General features: G+C 42.8%; 1 long non-coding RNA gene across 1 annotated transcript; it reads right to left on the bottom strand.

Annotated features, from left to right (window-relative positions):
- Positions 1–10,173: 10,173 nt before the first annotated feature.
- LOC310841204 lies at positions 10,174–12,871 on the bottom strand. The gene is made up of 3 exons (XR_014562403.1): positions 12,818–12,871; positions 11,055–11,220; positions 10,174–10,363 (listed from the first exon to the last, which is right to left on the bottom strand). It is a non-coding gene; the product is annotated as an uncharacterized lncRNA (long non-coding RNA).
- Positions 12,872–23,483: the final 10,612 nt, after the last annotated feature.

Here is a 23,483-nt window from a genome sequence, read left to right as displayed (position 1 = left end):
CATGGTGATAGCAACAGGAGGCGACTGGCAGTAGGTGGGAGTAGATCAGCCCCAACTCCCAAGAAAGGTGCAGAAAAAACCAGGCTGCTGATGGTGTCAAAGTCGGGGCACACAAGGTGGCTCCTCCCTGCAAGAAGGTACCTGACAAGGAGCCGCCACAAACCTGCCAGTGCCACCAATTAACTGCAGAATCCTTATCAATGTACTGTCTGTCAGCCACACACACACTCAGGGCTTGAGAGTAATTTAGAGATGATAAAATGCAGGAAAAAGACAGGCAATCGGGAGAAAGCAGAGTCCCTCCCCGCTCCAGACCTTTTCCTCATTTTTCATATGAAATTTGGGGAACCCTGAAAAGAAGAGGAAACTTGTAAGAAAAATGTTCTCTTTCAAAGTGAGTGAAATGCTTAAGACAAGGTTTTACTCAAAATATGTAGTATGAATATATTTTTTTAACATTAGGCAATCTACAGCATTAGAGACTTAAATTCCTGCATAGTGGAACCCTGCAATCCTATATGCAGTTATCTGTGATTAAATTCCAACAGAACTCTGTGGAAATTGTATAGAATTACACAGTAGTGCATTTATACTTTTGAGGCTGCAATTCTATATGCATGCCTACCTAGGAGTAAGCACTGCTAAGCAGTGTGTGGCTTACATCCTTGTGAACATACATAGGATTGTTTCGTAAATGTGATAAATATGCCAGAAAGTATAATTTTATGTGCATTTTAAGTTTTAAAAGCAGTAAAATAAGTTTTGGTTTGATATGAAAGCAGGTATTGCATATATTTCAATATCCTCAATAAAGTTCACTTCTCCCATGAACCCCCCCTCCCCCCCCCAAAAACACCCACACTTTCTCCAATGGCTTCAAAATGTCTAGAAATGAATGCTTCTAGTTTGAGTGAAACAGAAGTAAAATGGCTACTGATGAAAAATGTCCCTGGAGTAGAGCTGGATGCAAAAGTTTCAGGAAAGAAAATGTTGGTGCAAACACATGCAAATGATCTGACCTGCTAACAAAACTTGAGGCAAGTAAGGTTGATGCATCAGCTGCATAGATTGAAATGGAAATATTTTAGCTTGACATCAAAGTGCTCTGTCTTAACAAGTATGCTGAAATATTTGTAGATTATTTGCAAGAACATAAATCAACTTGTGCTTTGGCTGCGTTTAATTAGGATTGCACTGATGCAACCAAAGGTAAAATGTCTGCCTTCAGTTGCAATATAATTGGTGGTGAAACTTTAATAAATCCTGATTTCCCTCTAGAGATCCACAGCCATCTGATTGGATTCATTAGTAAAGATTTGCTAATTGTCTAGAAGAGATTACATGGGATTGTTTTGAAATGAGATCTGGAGTTGCATACTGCCGGATTCTGCAGATGCATGAAATCTAGCACATTTTGAGGAGGGCTCCTGGACAAATTTCCAGAATCTTCTCTAGTCATGGAAAGAGTATGGAAATTGACTCTTCTCCACCATACATGCACACTGGATCTGACTAGGCTTGCACTGAGTTCTGGCATGTCATCAATTTCCTCAGCCTCCATTGACGCATGATACCTGAGCCTAGGAAAATAGGGTCAGGGTATTCTAGTCCGCAACAACAAGGATCTCATATCCAAAGGTTCTTACAACCTCATCTCCATGGATGCCCTCAAACACCTGTTCTTAAATGATACCTGTTTCCTCATTTTTCCTGCATTTTCCAACAAGGTCAGTCCTAATACTTGGCAGGGTGACATGATCACCTCAAATGGCAGACAGTGGAAAGCAGGGAGTGGCAGCAGGGTGTTGGGGGAAAGATCTGTGCTTGTCATTACACAACCTGCTAACCTGCTAAAGCTAACCTGCTGCCCTCTGGTGTGATGAAGGATACTGTCCTATTGTCAGTATTGGGGGGGGGGGGATAAACTAACAATCTGGTTGGCTTTTTCCATGGAATTGGGGGTGCTATCTTGTCCTTCACCTGTCTTGGGCAGGCCCTGCTTCACAGTCCTTCCACTTAGCTTTCTCTTGTATCTGGATGTGGTCCTTCTATTTGCACTTTACATCTGCTTATCTTTTGCTCAGCTCCATAGTTTATTTCTTCCCTTGGCTGGGAGCACTGCTGCCCAGATTCTACAAAGCTGCACACTGTGCTTTATCTCACTTTTCCTATCTGAAATTCACTTCTCTGCACTTTCACATCAGTTTACAACTTTTTTTAAAAAAGAAGAAGCCCTGGCTAAACTTCATCAACATTTTATTACAAATTTCTTCCACAATGCACATTTTGACTAATGTACACATTGCTGCAATGCAGTTTCCCCTAAAATAATGTGTTTTTATCTGTTACTTCTACTAATATATTATATGCATTTATAGACACACAGTGGAACCCCTACTTGCAACCATAATCCGTTCTGGAGGTCCTGTCATAACTAGAAATGCAAATAAGTAGAGGCTCACTTTTCCATAGAAAGTAATCGAAAAGTGCACTGAGGGTGGGTGGGCTTACCTGGCTACAAGCTGGGGGTGGGGCAAGGGTCAATAAAGAGCTGATTCACTTCGGCCAGGGTCATTTTATTTTCTTGCCAGGCCAGGTTCTTCTCTGGACTTCCCTCAGGTTAGTTCCTCAGCGGGGTTTGGGGCTGCAGTGCGCCCTGCTGTGCCTCTTGCAGGCGGCACCTCTTCCACAGCTTCGGGGGTGGGATGGGGACCCTCCCCCCAGTGGCGGAGGCTCCAGCACTGCTCCACAGCTGGCCGGGTGAGCTCTGGGCTGTTGGCAAGGCCTCTGTTTGCATCTAGAGGAAAGTTCATAAGTCGAAGCGCCTACTGAAGATCTTAACTGGAATCGTACATAAGTAGAGGAGTACGTAAGTCGAGGTTCCACTGTACTTCATCCCAGTATATGCATTTTCTCACATTACCTGCCCAGAGAACAGCACTGAAAAATTTCAAGTGAGAATCTTGAATACTGGCTGTGTTTCAGTTCACAGATTTTGTTTTGGAAAATGCAAATTAGGTTGATCCACCTTTAAATGTGAGCTGAATCAAATTTCTCCCCCACCCCGGAGTCCCATGCCTGCCCATTCCACGCCTTCCTAAAACCCTAGATTTTTCAACCTCACTTTTATGTCTCTCTGCTCCTGCCCAGCAGAGTCACATGCACTAAAATGATTTTGGGAAGGGAAAATCCCTTTCATAGCAAAACTGCTGTCCTTTACAAAGTGACTTCCTAGCCAGCTATTCAGATACTTAGGAGGAATTGTTGCCTGTAATTGTTTTATGCCTATAACAGTCCCACTGAGATACCAGTAACTATTATCTTTAAGGTATAGCACGATAAGTATAAGCCCACAAGAGCCAAAAAGTGCCATTAAGAGGAATGCCTAGCATATGTCCTCTAATACCTATTCACAATGGGGAGCCACCTTATCCGGTTTCATAATGCGCCTTTATGCTTAAGTAATGAGCATTAAAGGACAAACAGTATGTTGCATTTCTTTCCAAATCATGAATTCCTTTCCTCCCTAAATAAAGTATGAATCCCACCTAAATGTGTCAGTTGTGCTGCTTTTCTTTCCTGGCTTTTTAAAACAACTCCATCCATAATTTGAAATAGCAGCAATAACTAAGTAGATTTTGTGGCATCTTCATTGTATAAAGGAACAGAAAGGATTCAGTTTTCATTTTCGTGAGGGCATCTGCACACAATAGATTTCCTAACCTTTCCTGAATTTCTGAAATTATACCAACTTGCAACCCAGTGCCTGAAGTTACATTGCTGTACCGCTACCCAGCAATATCTGGATGAAGTATAGTAGAAGTTCTGGTCTTGTTTGTTATAAGAATAGCTCTGGTTCTTAGCTGAGGTTTTTTTTTCCTGTTAGGATATCAGTCAAAAAACAAGCCAATGCATTTCTTCGTTTTTCATTTCACTTATTTTTTCCCTCAGGCTTTCAAAACCTTGTTCTGCTTTAGCCTTCACTTTTCTAAAACCTGAACTTTGCTGCTCTCTTTCGTCTCTCATTCTATCCTCCAAGGTTGTTGCCTCTCAACAAGCTTTCTACCTTCACATTCTCTGCCTTATTTCTATACTGGGGTGGGGAACCCTTAGTCTATGAGCCAGATGCCACTGCATCCATATTTCATTGGGTCCTCTGGACTCCCTCCTTCACACCCAGGGAGCAGCTGACAGAGAAAAAGCCTTCGGTATTATGCAAAGTGTGCAATTGTGGCACAGTTATCTGCAAGAAGTTCAAAGTGGGTGGGCTGGGCGGCTCACCAGAGAGATAGACTTGTGTTCCTTGCAAATACAAAGAAAAGCGTTCAAGAATTTTGCAATTGTATGTATGCAATATTTGGGATGCAGCTGCATTTCATAGTTTGAGCCTTTGAATAGCTGTAAGGTAGGACTCGCAGTTCAGCCTTGCATTTCATAGAATCATAGAATCATAGAGTTGGAAGAGACCACAAGGGCCATCGAGTCCAACCCCCTGCCAAGCAGGAAACACCATCAGAGCACTCCTGACATATGGTTGTCAAGCCTCTGCTTAAAGCCCTCCAAAGAAGGAGACTCCACCACACTCCTTGGCAGCAAATTCCACTGTCGAACAGCTCTTACTGTCAGGAAGTTCTTCCTAATGTTTAGGTGGAATCTTCTTTCTTGTCGTTTGGATCCATTGCTCTGTGTCCGCTTCTCTGGAGCAGCAGAAAACAACCTTTCTCCCTCCTCTATGTGATATCCTTTTATATATTTGAACATGGCTATCATATCACCCCTTAACCTCCTCTTCTCCAGGCTAAACATGCCCAGCTCCCTTAGCCGTTCCTCATAAGGCATCGTTTCCAGGCCTTTGACCATTTTGATTGCTCTCATTTAATGTTCAGTTTTATATTAAACTGCTTAGAGGTTTTCTTACAATCAAGTGGTATATAGATTTTGTGTAAATAAATAAATATGCATGGTTCTGTGTGGGTCTAGCCCCACAACTCCTGGAGTGCAGGCCCCCAACAGTTGTCTACAGCCCTTGAACCCACCAGTGTTCTAGACATTGAGTTCTGAGAGGATTCTTAGGGAAGCTGAATTACTGTTCCCATGATTCTGTAAGAACGGGCCTCCAGAATGAATTAAGTTCTTAATCTGAGGTACCACTGTAATTCATTTCACCAGAGCACTTTTTCAGGGAAGTTCTAAAGGAACTCTTGTTTCCTTAATTTTTAAAACGAAGGCCTGATACTTATATTATTACCTGGTGGATTGAACAAAACTAGGAAAGGAAAGGAAAGGAAACTAGATTCAAGCAGAGGAAACTAGATTCATGCAAACTAGTTGTGTCTCATGTGGCAGGGAAAATTTCCTCACTGTTCCCAAAGGACTCTACTCCTTAAGACCTGAGAGGAAGAATAAGGTTTGCCCTCAGAAGCTCTGCAAGAGGCAATACTATTGCCTTGGTTCCCGAGTCCATCCACTCCATAGCTCCATCAGAGGAATGTCACTTCACACAGGAAATCTGACAAGAGGAATTTCCCCAATGTTCTAAGACTTGAAACTAAGCCTCCCAAATCATGTTTCCTCAGATGTACTTAACAAGCAACTCTTCCTCCCAAGGAAGGGTCTTGTGGCTGACACAAAAATGTGACTCAGACCTACATTCAGCAAGCCAAGTATAAACCTGGATGTTTATGTGGTTTCTTTTCCTGTCCCTTCTTTGAAATCCAAGTTAACTTTAAAAAAACAAAAACCGTGAAAAATCTCACAGGTTTTTTTTTGTCAGTGTACTTCAGAGTTTAGAAGGCTGTTAAGAGTGTGAATATAAATGTCACCACACATACATATTACATGGACTTAATTTATATTTGTCTAAAATGCAAAGGTCCCCCCCTTTTTTACAGTTGTACCATCTGTGATTGAAGTGTTATCTTCCTACAGTTTATTTCATCTCCAAGACAGAGGGAAAGTATATAAAAAGAGGGGAAGATGATAGATTAGATAGAAAAGGGGCAAAGGTTAAGGGTCCATGGGAAGTTTTCAGGACTTGGAGGAAAGCCGTCACACAACATAGTTCTCAGTGCTAGGTGATTTTATTGGTGTGGGTGTGTTTTAATTCATATTAATTATCTAAAACCAGAGGTGTTTTTCCTATGAACATGTCATGTTATTTGGTTTTCCAAATGGGAAAACAGCACTCAGGGGAAATAATATAGCAATAACCTCTTAGGAGGGGAAAGATAAATGATCAAGGTAGAAGACAAGAAGAAGAAGAGGAGGAGGAGGAGGAGTTTGGATTTAATATCCCGCTTTATCACTACCCGAAGAAGTCTCAAAGTGGCTAACATTCTCCTTTTCCCTTCCTCCCCCACAACAAACACTCTGTGAAGTGAGTGGGTCTGAGAGACTTCAGAGAAGTGTGACTGGCCCAAGGTCACCCAGCAGCTGCATGTGAAGGAGCGGAGACGCGAACCCGGTTCCCCAGATTGCGAATCTACCGCTCTTAACCACTACACCACACTGGCTGGGTGTGATGGCTGGGGTGTGAGTCATCCCTGAGAACTTTTCTCACTGCAAATAGCATACAGAAATGCATTTTATTAGGGGAACCACCTCACAACAATCATATTAGGCAAAACGGCATACAAATATGTGAACATTAGGATAAATTTGCAATAAAATGTTGATAAATTTTCATGAGGACATTATTTTAGAAAATCACAAACTGATGTGAAAATGTAAAGAGCTGGAAATATGAGAAGCTAAGAGGAAACCAAAGCTGGCAGATTCACCCATCCCTAGACAGAGCAGGATAAAAACGTAATGAAATAAATAAATACAGCATATAAATGTAGCTAATGGAAGGGATGAGTGTTTTCCATACATAGAAAGAATTATACACTTTGCATGAGCACACACTATATTTTGAGCATTTATGCGTCAGCCTCGTTTGGGCTGGTATCCAGCATGCAACTATACAAGCTGCAAGTGACAGGAAATGAACGAAGGTGATAATAGTACAGCTAAAAGTTTGACTAAAGTGGAGAAAATGTGAGAGAACGCAAAGCAATCAGCAATGTGAAAGGATAACTCAATGCATACACATCTTGAGAGAACATGGTGGGCTTGTGCCATTTTGCTTTTCCTTTCATTAACATTCTTCAACACAAAACTCCAGAAGTTCACTAATAAAAGAGGTCGCAAATATCAGCAAAAGTGACTCAGCAGCTTTCACTTGCCGAATCTTTTCCAGAACTTCTCTTCACCCAGCTGCAGTCTGGACTCCCACGTTTCAGCTGTTCTTTCTAGCCACAGGCAGGAAATAATGATCTTTTCCAAATTAATGAATATTAAATATATATAATAGAAATGGCAATGTTAAGTGGAAACCATTGCTATGCTCTTAACAAAGGCTCTGGGAAAATAAAAGCGAGGCAGGTTTCGTTTTGTTTTCTGACAGCCCAGTACAAATATCAAATCTGAATCAGAAATGCCATTTGTCTGCGGGGAGGGGGGAGGAGGAAGAGTAACAGGGAGACAGATGTTTCTCTCATTATTTTTGTTCTGGGACAGCCATTGCTATTAAGACATGTCACCATCCTCCAGGGCCACAGATACAAATGCACAGCAGGACAGCTGTGTTTAAATTATCATTGTAATTTCCACTGGGGCACAAAAATGTCATTCGGAGGCATTCATGCAACATAACCCTTTTTTTGCATGAGTGTATCTGGCAGATTTCCCCCCTTTCATATACATGTATGAACAGATCATCATAGCGGTATATTGAAGCCATAGCCAGGTGCTTTCGTTGAGGCTCGTCTAAAAGTAAGAAATGTAAGCAGCCCAGGAGTGCTTTAGGCATCTCCCATGACTTTCGCAGTCCTCTGTTCTGCTCACCAGTTATTTCCCAAGCGTCGGGAAATTCTAAACAATGATACTTCAGCTGAAGATAATGTTTGCCAAATGCTGCTTATGGTTTTCCCTTTTCCTTTTGCAGGGCTGCCCTCTGCTCTGGAACAGTTGCGGTTGCCCTTTTGAAATCGAGGAATCTGCATTTAACCCTCAGCTGAAAGAGAGGACCCACTTATAATCTGTTTGAAGACGTTTTTTGTTCACCTGCATCCTTAAATATAAGAACATAAGAAATGCTTGATCAGCGGCCCATGTAAAGGCACCCTTCTGTTCATGGAGGGGGCTTGTATTCAATGGAGGCAACTACTCACAGAAGCGGAAGAGGCAGTTTTCTCAGCTTCCACCCCCTTCACCCACTCCCCATGCTACTCAGTCCTCTGCAACAGATTAAGAACATAAGAAGAGCTGGTTGAATCAGCCCAATGGCCCATCTAGTCCAGCATCCTGAAACCCACAAGCAGGGCCTGAGCACAACAGCACTCTCTCTTCCTGTGCTTTCCAGAAACTGGTGTTCCTTTGGGTCCTTCTCTCCCAAGAAGGACTATATGCAAAATATGACAGGGTTCCTGCGCTCTTAACAAGTGTGAAGAAAATACAATTTTGGCAAGGGCAAAGGTCTAGAAATGCCGCACCTGTTGAAATTCACTCTGCTGCTTTTAAGGAACTTTGTCCTTCACTGTATCTTGGCTATGAGTCCTGGGAGAGCTGCTCCCTGCCTTGCAGGCCTTTTCCCACCTGGCCTAGGATGTTCGTAGCAGTGAAATTCTGCCTGAAATTAGGCTGTAGGTCAGTGAAGGAAAATGTTACTTTCCCTTGCAAGACGCACAGGATTTCCTGAACTGGGTAAAGAAAAACACACCTTCCCATTGTCCTAGTTTATAGCACAGAGTGTCCTTGTACTTCTTTGTGGATACCATCAGTTTCAGTCTTGGTAACTAAGGAAAATATTCTGACGAATGCTTCATATTTTTTGTACTATTTAACTTTGCATTATATGTACTAAACTGCATTCTAGTAGTTTTCAACAGGTCTAATTTCTTGAGATCAGCTTCCTTAGTTAGAAAAATGTATTACAGTGGTACCTCGGGTTACATATGCTTCAGGTTACATACACTTCAAGTTACACACTCCGCTAACCCAGAAATAGTGCTTCAGGTTAAGAACTTTGCTTCAGGATAAGAACAGAAATTGTGCTTTGGCGGCACGGCGGCAGCAGGAGGCCTCATTAGCTAAAGTGGTGCTTCAGGTTAAGAACAGTTTCAGGTTAAGTATGGACTTCTGGAACGAATTAATTACTTAACCTGAGGTACCACTGTATATGAAATAGCTGTATATATGTATTTTTTAAATAAATAAATAAAAGACAGGATTAGAAGATGCAGGGAACAATTCATCCCATCCTATTGCAGTGTGCAGCCACCATTCACTTTAAAGGTAAAGGTAAAGGTACCCCTGCCCGTACGGGCCAGTCTTGCCAGACTCTGGGGTTGTGCGCCCATCTCACTCAAGAGGCCAGGGGCCAGCGCTGTCCGGAGACACTTCCGGGTCACGTGGCCAGCGTGACATCGCTGCTCTGGCGGTATAAACGCCGTTTACCTTCCCGCTGGTAAGCGGTCCCTATTTATCTACTTGCACCCGGAGGTGCTTTCGAACTGCTAGGTTGGCAGGCGCTGGGACCGAGCAGCGGGAGCGCACCCCGCTGCAGGGATTCGAACCGCCGACCTTTCGATCGGCAAGTCCTAGGCGCTGAGGCTTTAACCCACAGCGCCACCTGCGTCCCTACCATTCACTTTAGTTGTCATTAAATCCCAGATATTCTCTCCCCCCCCCCAATAATGCTGCAGAGCCCCTTATTTTCTGTAGCAGCTTCATAAGGAGACACTTCAGACATCTGCTGCTGAACATGCAAAAGGGGCCTTTGAGAATGCTTGAGCCTAGGTCTGCCCCTCCCATGATACTACATGCGCCAGCAACCGCAAGCCAGCCTGTGATTGGCTGAGATTGAAGGGAACCACCTGAAGCATGCCAATCATTCCAATCACAAGTGCTGCCCCTGTGTTGGAAACTCTTTTTTTGTGGATGAAGGTGGCCCCCTTCAAACTCAGCAAATCTTACTCTAGGTTTGGAACAATGTTAGCGCAAGCAGTGGCACTGGGAGGGTAGAGTTAGCCCCACCCATTCCTACAGACTCATGTGTATTTTGGGCAGGAAACAAGCTATGATGTATATGATAAAATCCCTAACATAAAATGTGGTTTCTTACAAGTTTATTGGGGTTAATCAATAGTGGTGGACTGCTAACCTGAACGGTCATTTGTTTATACCCCCAGGCTTCTTCTGTAATATGCAGCTGCATAGCCAAAAGGAAACAGTCTAGAAGTTGTGCCGGAATAGTGAGAATCAGTGTACAGAAAGGGAGAATAGAGATGCACCTAGCAAACGGAGGAACCTCTCAAGAAACCTTTGAAGACAAAATTGGAATAAAGTCACATTTATAGCTGACAAGAATAGAACAAACAGAATACATATATCATATATTTTAGGAGCAGCCTTAGCAGAAAGGCAAGGATATATCTTCAGGAAACAGAATCCTATGCATTCTTAGATTTATGACTGATTTTTTAAGAGTGTGGGAATGACTGCCAGGATTTCATCTCATTCATCTTTGTCTAAAGAGGCTCAAATGAATGCTGCCACCAGAGGTTAAGGAGATCCATTTGTCAACGCAAGAGGATGGGTCGGAGACAATAAAGGAAATGGTAAAACCAACCATCAATCCCTGTTATTTATTGTGATTTAATTAGAAGATTTAGACTGCATTCTTCAGAATGCTCCGCCAGGCCAAATCCCATTTACTATTATGGGGCTTTCCTGGACGCTGAGCTTTGCAGAGTGGATTGCAAGCATGTTTCTTCCTCCCATGCCTTATCATTTCTTCTTTATGCAAAACATGCAGAATAAGACACTTGGAAATATATTGTACAGAACTCTGACAGGACCAGATCCAAGTTTGAGGGGAACTTTGGGGAAGAGCCCTCTGTTGAGCCTTTCCTATGTTGTGGGCCCATCCAACTTACCCCAGTGGCAGTAATAAGTAGCCCCACCACTACCACCCCTCAGTGGCTAGATACAGGAAGTGCTATTTTAATTACCCAGAATGCCTCTGTGATAGTGTTGCTCCAGGGTATTGTTGGGAATTAAAATGGTGGCTCTTGGACACAGCTGAATTTTTAAATGAGACCCAGGGCAAGCATTAATGGTGGGTCCTGCCAGGGCGTTGGGACTTTTCAAGGATGTCATGTGCTGATGCCAGGCCTGCTGATAAATGCCAAAGGTGATCACATTATGCAATTTTCTTGATAGGATTTAATTTAAATAATAACTAAATCATTGCTCAAGACAACTGTTAAAACAGTTGATAGCATTTCTGGATGTGATTTTAATGATTTAATTTAGAAGAATTGATTTCAATTATCAAGGCAAAATGTGTTTAGTGGCCACACTTATGCAAATTTGCTTAATTTGCAGATTAAGTATGACTGAGATAGTCTCTGCTTACCCACAGAAAACTAACATGACAGAAAGAAGGCTTAACACCTTTCCCCCTGACATGCTAGTTTGCCATGTGAGGAGAGATTTTGTTTTTTATGGAAAAGCATTCAGTCAGCCATCTATACTCTGAAATGGTACAACTTGGGCACAAATTTAGCATTGCTCAGTCAGGACAGGCAGAGGTCTTACACTGAATGTCAAAGCAGAACCTCAAACATTGGAACTTTGCACCCTTGACTGCATGGTGGGATGTGCAACTCATGTCCAGCCACATGATTGGCTGAGAAATGGATTATTCTTATGTTGCATGCTCATTTCCTCATTGAAGGTGTGGGACGCTCAGGAACAGCCCTGCTATTTATGTAAATGAGGCCCATATATGATGCTAACTACCTATCCATCACGATCATTCTCAATGATGCTAAGTAAACCATGGCTTAGTCTCAATTAGCAGGGCAGCAGAAAGATCAGGGGAGGAACAATGTACCGATGATCTGTGGTCTAGGACAGACATCCCCAACCTGCGGCCCTCCAGATGTTTTGGCCTACAACTCCCATGATCCCTAGCTAACAGGACCAGTGGTCAGGGATGATGGGAATTGTAGTCCAAAACATCTGGAAGGCTGAAGGTTGGGGATGCCTGGTGTAGGAACTCACACTTCTTTTCATTCACACTAAGCCATAGTTTGGCTTATCAGTATGAGCAAACTGGGCCAAAGTAACTTCAGAAGAAGTCCACATATGGGATTTAAAAGGACCTTATAGGCAATACATAATAATTAAAACAAAAAACGGGTGTGGCACTAAAAGCAGCAGTAGAGAAAAAAACATCTGCATCTTAAAAAGTGCTAGAAAACTGTTTTTCAGGAGTAGCTGTCATTTAATCCTTTCATTTATTGGATTTGTCTAGGACCTCCCCAACTCCCATGGACCACTTGAAAATTGCTGGGGGGTTAGATGGACCACTTGCCTGTTGTAGCAATCATAATGTGCTGTGATAGATGCTGCATTAGTTTTAAATTGTATTTCTACAGACGTAGCACAGACCACCTGAATGAAGGCCATGGACCATTCCACAGCTTGGGAAGCCCTGGCCTGGGAGACCATACCATGAAGAATTCAAAAGAGCTGGCAATAAAGAAGGGCTTTGTATCCCTTTCAATAAACTGTTCCCTCTTATCCACTGAGAGGAAGGACCATCGCTTAGTATTAAAACACCTGCATTGCATAACAAAATGTCCAGTAGCACCTTAGAGACTAAGTTTGTTCTGGGTGTAAGATTTCATGTTTTTTGGTCTCTAAGGTGCTACTGGACATTTTTTAATTATTATTTCGACTGCATCAGACCAACACGGCTACCTACCTGAATCTACCTGCATTGCATGCAAAAGATTCAAGGTTTAACAGTAGCTCCCGGCAGCGGCGTAGCGTGGGTTGTCAGCACGGGGCAAGGCAAGTAATTTGCGCCCCCTAACCTGCCGCCACTGCCAGCTTCTTCTTGCTGCTGCCTGGGCTGGGGTATTTACAGTAAGGTAGCCACGACGGCAGCAGCGAGTCCGTGTCAGGTGATCTGAGGTGAGTTGCCGCTGACGCTGACGCCCAAACGACGCCGCTTGCCTGGAGGAGGAGGGCAGAGAGGCGAGGAAAATGCAACATGGTCCAGCAGCTGCAGCAGCGGCGGCGGCAGCGGGGCTGTGAGGAGGGGCTGCCTGGCGCGCCCTCCGTGGCCCTGACATGCGGGGACTGCGGCGAGCACTGAGAGCCGCTGCCTGCCGGACGCCTTCAGCCCGGACGCGCACACAGCTCGTCGGTTCTGCGAGACATGAGGCTCTGCTACAGCCTGCGCCCGAGGCTATTTGGCGACTCCGGAGGCGGCGAGCGCCCCCCCCCAGATGTTGCACCCGGTGTGGCCAGCCCTCCCTGCACCCCCCACGCTACGCCACTGGCTCCCGGTCTGGCTTGGAACAGCCTCAGTCGGAAACCCCGGGTCGTTGCTGCAACTCAGCATAAACAATCCTGAGGGTTCTTCCACACTTCCTCTTGTCCCGCCACTTTCTCCCAGAAACATGGGAACATGCCCTACAAACATGGACACAACATAGAACAACACATTCTGCTCATGCTTCCTAGAGAAAATGTATTCTGTAAGAAAAGTGTATGATCAAATGAATGCCTGCCAGTGTTATCCAATAATATTTAGGCAATGGCTAAAATACAGCGTGGTTTTTGAAGAAAGATTTCATCTCTCATCAGCAATAGGATCTATTTTTTAAATGTGCTCCCCCCATCCCCACCCCCCCAAAAACAAAATGTTGGAATGCTTGATAGAAATGCATTTATTTGTCAGATCACGAAGTTCTCATAACATTTCTCAGCCTTAATAACACATCTGCTCTTAAAATGTGGTCTCTTGGTAATAGCTGGCTGAAAGTGTCTGAATTTAGGGATTATTTGAGACAACAGATTTCCTTCTATTTGGAATTGAATGAGGCATCTGCTCCCTCACCGTTGGCTTTGTGGGATATTCTCAAGGCAATCATAAAAGGGCAGATCATTTTGTACATTATGGAAAGGAAAAAAAGACCTCTGTTGGTAATTATGAGAATTGGAAGGGTATATTGGGGACCAGGAAAAATAGTACTTGATGACTATAAAAGTAGTTGCTTCATAGAGCCTCCACCCAATTTCAGGAAGATGTAGAGCACCCAGATTAACCAAAGAAGGGACCACAGTAATGCATGAAGGCCCAAAGTAGCAGGTGGAACAAAGAAGTGTGTGGGGGGGGGGAGGAATCTGGAAATTATTTGCATTGTACCTCAGGAAAAATAAACAAGAAACTGGCTGACTCATTGCAGGATGAAGAGTTAGTCATGGATTCCTGGAGAATGAGCAGATTGTCTGCCAGTATTTATGACAACCACGTATTTGGGGAGGAGATTTTAAAAATTGGATTATGGTGCACAAAATCACATGCAGCGCTCCATATATTAAATTGCTTTTGTAATATTAAGAATGAAAGCAATCTCACAGCAATTTGGGAATATTACTACAGAATTCCAGAGCCTCTACTAAAAAAATGTAGGCTTAGCATTTACCTTGACAAAAGTTGGTATTAGAATCACAGAATTGTAGAGTTGGAAGGGACCACGAGAGTGGAGAAAACTTTCCATTTTGCCCAGTGTGAAACAAACACTTGCTTTGGAGGAAGTTTGTTGTGGAATTCCAGGGACAAGAGTGTTTGGTGTTTTGGCAAGTAAACAGATACCTGCATGCATATCTACAAAGGACCTCATGAGCTGTGTTGTCCAAGAGGAACCTGCACAATAGGTGCAGTTCCACAGTTACTGATTTTACCATGGAACAGCCATGTCTGTACCACAAGCCAAACATTCATTTCCTGGCATGTACCAACCCCCAGGGTCAGTTCTTTAAACCTTTTAATTTTTTTACTTTGACTTCCTTTCCAGGACCACTAAAGCCAGGCTTCCTACATGCCGTTAACCACCTTTGTCCTTTGGGCACAGGGATGGTTTACGATGCACTAATGGAATGTCTTTTCATGAAAGCCATTTCCCAATCACTCTAATGCCATCCATAAACTTATGTGTTAAGCCAGTTGTACTTCCCTGTACAAGCACCAAAAGAGTGAACCCACCTCTATGTAACAGTCAGATTTAAGATGACACCTGAACTGCTACTGGGACTGAACAGGTGACACCACAAGATGACATACTGACTTGTTTTGCCGTGAAACTAGTGTGATGTTACAAAACAAGTCATGTCCTCTGGAGCTCAGTAAATGACATAGTACTTTCCAAATGGAATAGAACCTTCTCGTTGATATAGTACCTTCAAAATGGAGCAATGAATCTCTAGGCAATGGGATTTTCCAAATACTAGATGTAGTATCAAGCTCTGAAGATAGTTTGACACCACATGATTGATCAACCACTGGAAGAATGAATCATTATTTTAAAGTACTTTCTTTCTGGTTTAAGTATAACCAGCATTCCAGATCTGTTCCTGATCCAATCAGCAGATGGATGTGTTACAATTGGCTTTCTCGATCCCTCCTAATTAATATTTTACATTTTCTTACAGAAGCGTTTATTACTATTCTTACACTTATTTCCCACCTTCAGGGATTTGTAGCTCAGTATGAGAGCCCATCTTTTCCATACTGAAGGTTCCAGGTTCAGTATTTGGCATCACAAGCTTTTTTAAAAATTAAAAATAAATCAGATATAAGTCCTAGGGAAGATCACTGCCCAACAGACAATATTTGATTAGATGGAATAATCATCTAACTGAATAAGGCAGCTTCATATAGTCACAGGATGGTGATTACTACAGTACGACAGTATTGTATCAGTTGCCATCCTAGCAAATCACATGCTACAATCCTCACCTCCCCCCATCTTCCTCCCAATAGATCTTTGCATCTTTGCATTGAAGGCCTAGAAGAATGACATCAGTTCCCATCCTGGGGGCTAATACACTCTGCAGAGGCTCTGCCATGAACTAGGTTTCTTCTCCTATTATTATTATTATTTTATTTTTAAAACTTATTAAGTTGTTGAGGGGGGGGGGGGGAGGCGGAACCACTCAGCGCCTTCTCAAGGTGGTGATCCTTTCCCCTGCTCTCACTCTATATAATGACTTTTTTACCACAGTCTTTACGCATGTGTGATGAACCTCCCTCTCAACAATGTTCATGTGTGATGAACCTCCCTCTCAACAATGCTTTGGAATAATGCTATGTTAGGGACATTGTGGAAATAAAAATGGCAACTACCAGACCCAGATACCTGGCATTGACTGGAGCACTGCTGTCCACTCTCGCTGCTTCTGCTGTCAGGCAAGCTCACCAGGGAGGGTTGTGGTGCAACCATTGCAAGTACTCTTGGATGGGGAGTATTTTGTGGGAGAGCTGCTCCAGAGGAAGAACTGTGAGGGGAGAGATACTTTTGTTCTTCATCAGCCAATGGCTTTCCCACCCGCCTTGCCTCACCCTCCAGCCCTGGGAGCCTTTCCCAGACCATGACTTGGAGAACAGAAGAAGCAGCTTGGAAGAGAGAAGAGGAGCTCAGGGATATTTCTTAAAGTAATTTTATAAGTTGTGTGTCCTTTTTTCTCAATTTGATCCTTTTATGTGGTTTTCTACATTTTGTGGTATTTTATGCCAAAACATTTCATGCTTTTTTATGATTATAGATTAGTAATTCTTTATTGTAATAAGTGTTTGCTGATGCTTCATTTTAATGTTTACTATTAGATTCTAATGGACTATTGAATATTGCTTTATTTGATATAGGTTGTTTTTTTAAAGTTATTGTGACTTTTTATCTTGGATCACATTGTTATTATTAATGTTTGATGTTTTATTATGTTTTTGTATGTGTTGAAAGCTGCCTAGAGTGGCTGGGGCAACCCAGCCAGATGGGTGGGGTATTATTATTATTATTATATTATCTTGACTCATTTCAACCTGGGTTCATGCTTGGTTATGGAACTGAATTGAACTTGGTCACCCTGAGTGACCTTCATCAGAAGAACAGGGGGAGTGGGGCCATATCCCTCCTTGATCTCTCAGTGGCTTTTGATATCATTGACCATAGTACACTTATACATTCTATGTGAGGCTGCCCTTGAAGTTGTTCTGGAAGCTGCACTTGGTGTAAAATGCAGTGAATTGACCCTCACTGTGGCAGGATTTGGCCAACATGTTACCCTACTGTTGAAAGAACTGCATTGACTTTCAGTTAGCTACCAGGTGAGGTTCAGGGGGATGGACTTTTATATTGGTATATAGGTAAAAGGTAGAAAGGTAAAGAACCCCTGGATGGTAAAGTCCAGTCAAAGGTGACTATGGGGTTGCAGCACTCATCATGCTTTCAAGCAAAGGGAGTCGGCGTTTGTCCACAGTCAGCTTACCAGGTCATGTAGCCAGCATGACTAAACCGCTTCTGGCACAACGGAACACCGTGACGGAAACCAGAGTGCATGGAAACACCGTTTACCTTCCCGCCACAGCAGTACCTATTTATCTACTTGCACTGGCATGCTTTTGAACTGCTAGGTTGGCAGGAGCTGGGACAGAGCAATGGGAGCTCACCCCATCACAGAGATTCAAACCGCCGACCTTCTGATCGGCAAGCCCTAGGCTCAGTGGTTTAGACCACCCTGCCACCCACGTCCCTATATAAAGCCCTCTCTGACTCACCCCTTATATACCCAACTGATCAGTATGTGCTACAGCTAAAGATCTCCTGCAGACGCTACCTTATTAGGAGGTCTGCTCTGCACAATGTAGGAATCAGACCTTCCGGGCTGTGGCACCTGCCCCTTGGAATCTCCTCCCCTTAAATATTAGGCACTAGCTCTTTTTTGACACCTGCTGAAGACCTTCCTCTTCCAACAACGTAGTTAAGTAGAGATCTTTCCCAACCTGCATCTACAATCTCTATTGGAGTTGTTTTTAATCTATTTATTTGATCACTTGTTGCTTGTCACCCTGCATTCCTTTGCTTATTCCAAAGTGTGTGAGAGAGGGAGATTTGTCTCGGGCTGAATTCTCCCCTCTATGCTGAAAAGTCTTTATAAGAGACTGGCTGAGTGGACTGGGTAGTTGTACTGCAATGTTGTGCCTTCCTCTTGTGCCACAGAAAGTGGGCTATTTCATGAGCAAAAAGTGACAAAAATCATTGGAGCTATATAATTACTGGGGTCACCTATGGATAACAATGTTCACAGCTCAAACTGCATGGCTGTGCTTCTTCAAGGAGGTTAAAGCCACCCCATTTGAGAGCATGCTGTTTTCTAGCAGTCCAGATGCCACTGATTGGAAGTCACAGAGAGTCAACACAGAAGAAGCAACCCCTGCAAATGTACCTAATTTCCCTCGAGACCATTAGGTTTATGAAAACAAATAAAACCTCTGTAACATTTCCCCCCCTTTTTATGGTATCAAGAGTTCACTAGAAATTATTCCACATTTAATGGTCAATTTAAGAACATTAAATGTAGTTAACAATCAATTTAGCAGGTATTATTCCACTTCTGTTTATAAATGTCTAATTAAAATAGGTCATTTTGCTGTGCGGAGTGTGACTTTTGCTAGCCAATTGCAGCACTTAAACCAATTCAGCAAAAATAATTGCTATTTGAATACCCTCTTTCTTCCCCCCCTCCAAAAAAGGGGGCAGCCTGCATATATATTTGCAGTTGCTACCCCCCACTTTCCAGATCTTCCCTGTCATGCCTTCCTTCCAAAAACCTCCAGGTATTTAGAGCAAAACCACAGAGTGGAAGGCTCCACATGGCTTGGCAAAAGGACGCCATAAAGTTCTGTCCTGTAGCTGTGGATACAAACTCAAGCTGGTCGTACGCAGAACTCCGACATGTTCAGCCCACTACCCCTCGGCACAGCCAAATGTTTCAGCAGCTGCCCTTTTGTCCTGTTTCTTAAATAAACAAAGAACAGATACAAATTAATGACCTAAATTTATGGCAAAGAACACTGCCTTCCCAGAGCTAACTGCCTTAAAAGAACAGATGTTAAAATAACATTCGGATTCGCACAAATGCAAGCATGGTTTTTTTTAATGAAGGGGGGGGGAACGACTTCTGTGTGAACATGTAGGCTTGGAATACCATATAGAAAATAACCTCTAAAGAAGTAAGGCATTGCTTGCCCTTTGCTGTTGCACTACAGATTGTGTGACCTTCCTATCCTGAACAGGAGATGCAAATTATTCTGCACATCACATGTTACAATTCTCTCCCCCCATCTGTCTGTCCCCCCCAATAGATCTTTGCATTTTATCTCCAGTCTGGAAGGACAAGAAGAATGTTACTTTAGATAGTTATCAGATGCTGTTAGATTTGTATATCAGTCTCATTGTTAATATTATAGTCATAATTATAATTATAAAATAAAACATTACCTCTTTGTCCCATCCTTCAGGAGGCAGTCTTTAGTCATGAAGGATGCTTTCTTGGAAAACCTTGTTGAGAGTTAAGCCTGAAAAGAGGCAGACTCTTGTGAATGGTAATTATATCCAGGTGTGAAGAAGTAATTAATAGAGAGAAACCTTTAGCAAAAGGAGTGAGAAATCTTAAGTCGGGAAGAGGGGGAAAACAGATGTAAAAAAACAACAACCATCGTGCAGATCGCAAGAAAAGTCACGTGTAGGATTATATTAAGGCAGGGAGCACTTTTCCTCAAAGAGACTCATAGCAGAATGTTATCCATAAAGAGGAGCTACCTGTTAATACCTTCCTTGACCCCTCCAATCCTTTGCAGTGCCATTTGAGTTGCCTGTCAGATAGCGAAGTTTTGCCAATATGCTATACAGGATTCCTGAATTACATGGAAATATTATTCGTTCGAAATAATTTGTGGACCAGTTTTCCTATGCTCAATGCAATTTAATTAAATATCAACAAACATTTTGAAAGCAGCAATTAAACATAATATGCCTTTCACAAATCGACTCTCAGCAGCCATCAAATAAAATCTGAACAGCCTTCAAATTGTCTCAGCACCCCATAGGTTTTACAATCCATCCAAAAGGCCACGAGGGAAGAAATCATAGAGTTGGAAGGGACCCTAGGGATCATCTAGTCCTGTGGTTCCCAACATGGGGCACACGCCCCACAGGGAGGCAATTTGATTTTTAAGGGGGGCAATTCAAGAATGAGTTATTAACAATTAATGGCCTTTTAGGCATGCTCCACTTTGTGAATAATAAGAATTATATGTCACCGGGGTGTGTGTGTCAGGATTTTAGAGATGCTTAGGTGGGGCATGGTCAAAAATAGGTTGGGAACCACTGATCTAGCCCAACCCCCTGCTACGCAGGAATGTGCAGTTGTCCTATACAGGGATCGAATCTGTGACCTTGGCATTATCAGCACCACACTCTAACCAACTGACCTATCGAGGATGGAACAGTTTCTGTTCTCACGGAGGTCAGTCCAAAGCTTTGGGGGCAATTGCAATAAAGGCTCTACTCCTTGAGGCTGATGGTTTCACCCAGGGGTCAGCAACCTTTTTCAGCCATGGGCCAGTCCACTGTCCCTCAGACCATGTTGTGGGCTGCACTATATTTGGGGGGGGGGGGATGAACGAATTCCTATGCCCCATAAATAACCTAGAGATGCATTTTAAATAAAAGGACACATTCTATTCATGTAAAAACACGCTGATTCCTGGGCAGTCCGAGGGCTGGATTGAGAAGGCGATTGGGCCGCATACGGCCCATGGGCCTTAGGTTGCCTACCCCTGGTTTTACCCTTCATAAAACACAGGAGCCCTTGGGGCAAATACAGGGGCAGGTGGTCTCAGAGTTGCATGCTCCCCATTTCCCTGAGTGGCAAGAAACTCAGAGACAGGGCTACTGGGTTTTGCTTCCTTTGGATGACAGAGCATGCTAGACACATAGTGTTTTTGTTATATCTGTCTATTTACAAATATCCATGCAGAGCATAATGGGATCAAATAGATTACTAATGCAGGCAGCACAACCACTGATCCTGCATGAGATTCCTAACTGACCTAGGGTCCTTCATCTTCAGTCAACTCACAGCTCCCTTGTCTGGCTCTCTTTCTAACCAAACTCAAGCAGCAACTGCTTCTAGTTTTCTCTCTTTCCCTCTGCCAAATTCTGATGGACTTCACATTTCCAAGATTAGAGAAAGACTGAAAGACATCGAGGTTGATCCAGCTCCTTTTGTTATATCTCTGGGTCATCCATCAAGTTTGTGAAGCAAAATAATGGGATAAACTCCATTCATGCCTACCTAGGCAGTCAAACTCATTATAGTATGTTGGGTCCTTGGCTGTGAAGGATTTTCATGTGGGAATTATAACTTGTCCTGGACAAGAAGCATTCTAAATTCCCGACAAATTCTTATCATAAATTTGAACATATGCTGTATGGATATAGTGGAACATGTCTTGCTGAAGAATGGACAAATAAATACATGTTTAGATCATGACAAAAAAGGAAAATTTATGGATACCTTAAATGACTGTGTTCTAGACCAGTTGGTCCTTGAATTGACAAAAAAGGGAAGCAATCCTGGTGGGAGATGTAGCCATTGCTGAATTAATTAGAAACAGTGACCTCAGTGCAAATTCAACATACAGTATATGTAGGTGGACAATTGCCCAGGAAGTCCAGCACAGAGACATTTCAAAAGAGGAAATTTGTCAAAGATGAGAGGATTGGTAAAAAAAAAAAAAATGAAAATGAAAGTTGTATGGGTCAAAGGTATCCATCCAAGAATTCTTAAAAGGGTTCACATGTGAAATTTGCTGACCTAACTGAAATGTGTAACATGTTTAATTGGCCATGTTCCAGTCTTCTAATATTATTCTTTGTGCCTGAAGTGTTGCATTGGAACATGGCCAATGCAACACTATAATAATAATTTTACTATTTATATCCGGCCCATCTGACTGGGTTGCCCCACACTGGGTAGCTTCCAACATATATAAAAACATAACAAAACATTAAACATTTAGAAACTTCCCTATACAGGGCTGCCTTCAGATGGCTCAGGGGTCAGATAAGTCCATACCCTCCAACATTTCTCCATTGAAAATAGGGACATCCTAAGGAAAAGCAGGACATCCTGGGATCAAATCAGAAACCGGGACGGCTTCTGTAAATCCGGGATTGTCCCTGGAAAAAAGGGACGCTTGGAGGGTCTGATCTGGCTTTAGGTGATACCACCTATATTCACACACAACACAGCCTGAAGCCAGCTTAACAAATTACAAGTCAACTTCAACAAATCCATTTACTTGCTGCGCGCCAAGTGCATTTTGTTCATGCCATCGCACACTGCACTCCATTTCCCTTCTTCCTCAACAGTCTAATATACATTTTCTTGTCAAGCGTCTTGGCAGTCAACTCCACGGTTTGCAAGATGGACTGAGAATTCCACAGGTGGACTGATTAGTGGGTGGCATTTTTGAGTTCTAGCAAGCTGTTAGCATTATGTCTGTTTGCTTTAGGTACAGATGTGAAGTGATTTGACAGTCAATTTCAGAAGTGTGTGAATTTTTTTAATGTCAAACTCTTCTTTATGGATACAGTCTCTTATCTGCCTGGCTGTCCATTGGAAAGAGAAAAAACCACAAAACCTCAATCTGGTGGTTTCCAACAACAAGGAGGGGTGGGGGTAGGGATCCAAATGCTTTCAAGTGAGAAAAAAAAATGGTTTTGCATTGGAGGGCGGAGGGAAATGTAATTCAGTTGAGGGCTTCAATCCACATGACCAAAATTCTATAGCGGGTACAAAGGATCTGTTACTAGGAAGTCAATTTTCTGTTTACTTCACACAACTCACCCGAACACAAGGTTGCATAACAAAAGCCATAGATACAGGCAAGTGATGTTTGACAAGTGGAATTTTCTGTTGACTTGCTCGTTACATTTCCTCCTTTTGACAGAAACATTTGGAATGTGATTTTTCTTGCAGTTACTCTGAGCCCGAAATAACAACTCTAGAATCAACGCTTTGGAGGTGGAAAGGTACAACACAAACACTTGCAGTCAGAGCAACATGGGAAATATGACTTGACATGCACAATAACCACACGTGGCACATGGTTTATTGATTGCATCTTGTCATATGAAAGAGGCACTCTCAGATCTTGACATCATACTTCCATATATTTCACAACTGTGGAGCAAAATGTAAATATTATCTATAAAAGCTGTGGATAGAGCTGGCTAATGAATGGGCCAAGATTCCTCTTTCCACATAGCAGCCCTTCTTAGAACAGCAACAGTCAACACCTGTATATAAGGGGAGGCCACTTTCTTGTCCAGAAAGTGGTGTGGGAGAGGGACAGCCTGTCACATGAGCTCCTGCGTCAGGAGCCATCAAGCTCTGCATTATAGTTGGCACTGTTTCGTACCAAGTTATCAAATTTATGGAGCATATGCGCTTGGGTGAAGTCATCAGTGAGGGAAAACTGAGGGAAATGGTTCCTCCCAAAAGACTGCTCAGGA

The sequence above is a fragment of the Podarcis gaigeae genome (assembly GCF_964106915.1).
Source record: "Podarcis gaigeae genome assembly, chromosome: 3".
NCBI classification, from domain to species: domain Eukaryota; kingdom Metazoa; phylum Chordata; class Lepidosauria; order Squamata; family Lacertidae; genus Podarcis; species Podarcis gaigeae.
Note: the sequence above shows the minus strand (reverse complement) of the source record. Positions and strands in the feature narration are given on the sequence as shown.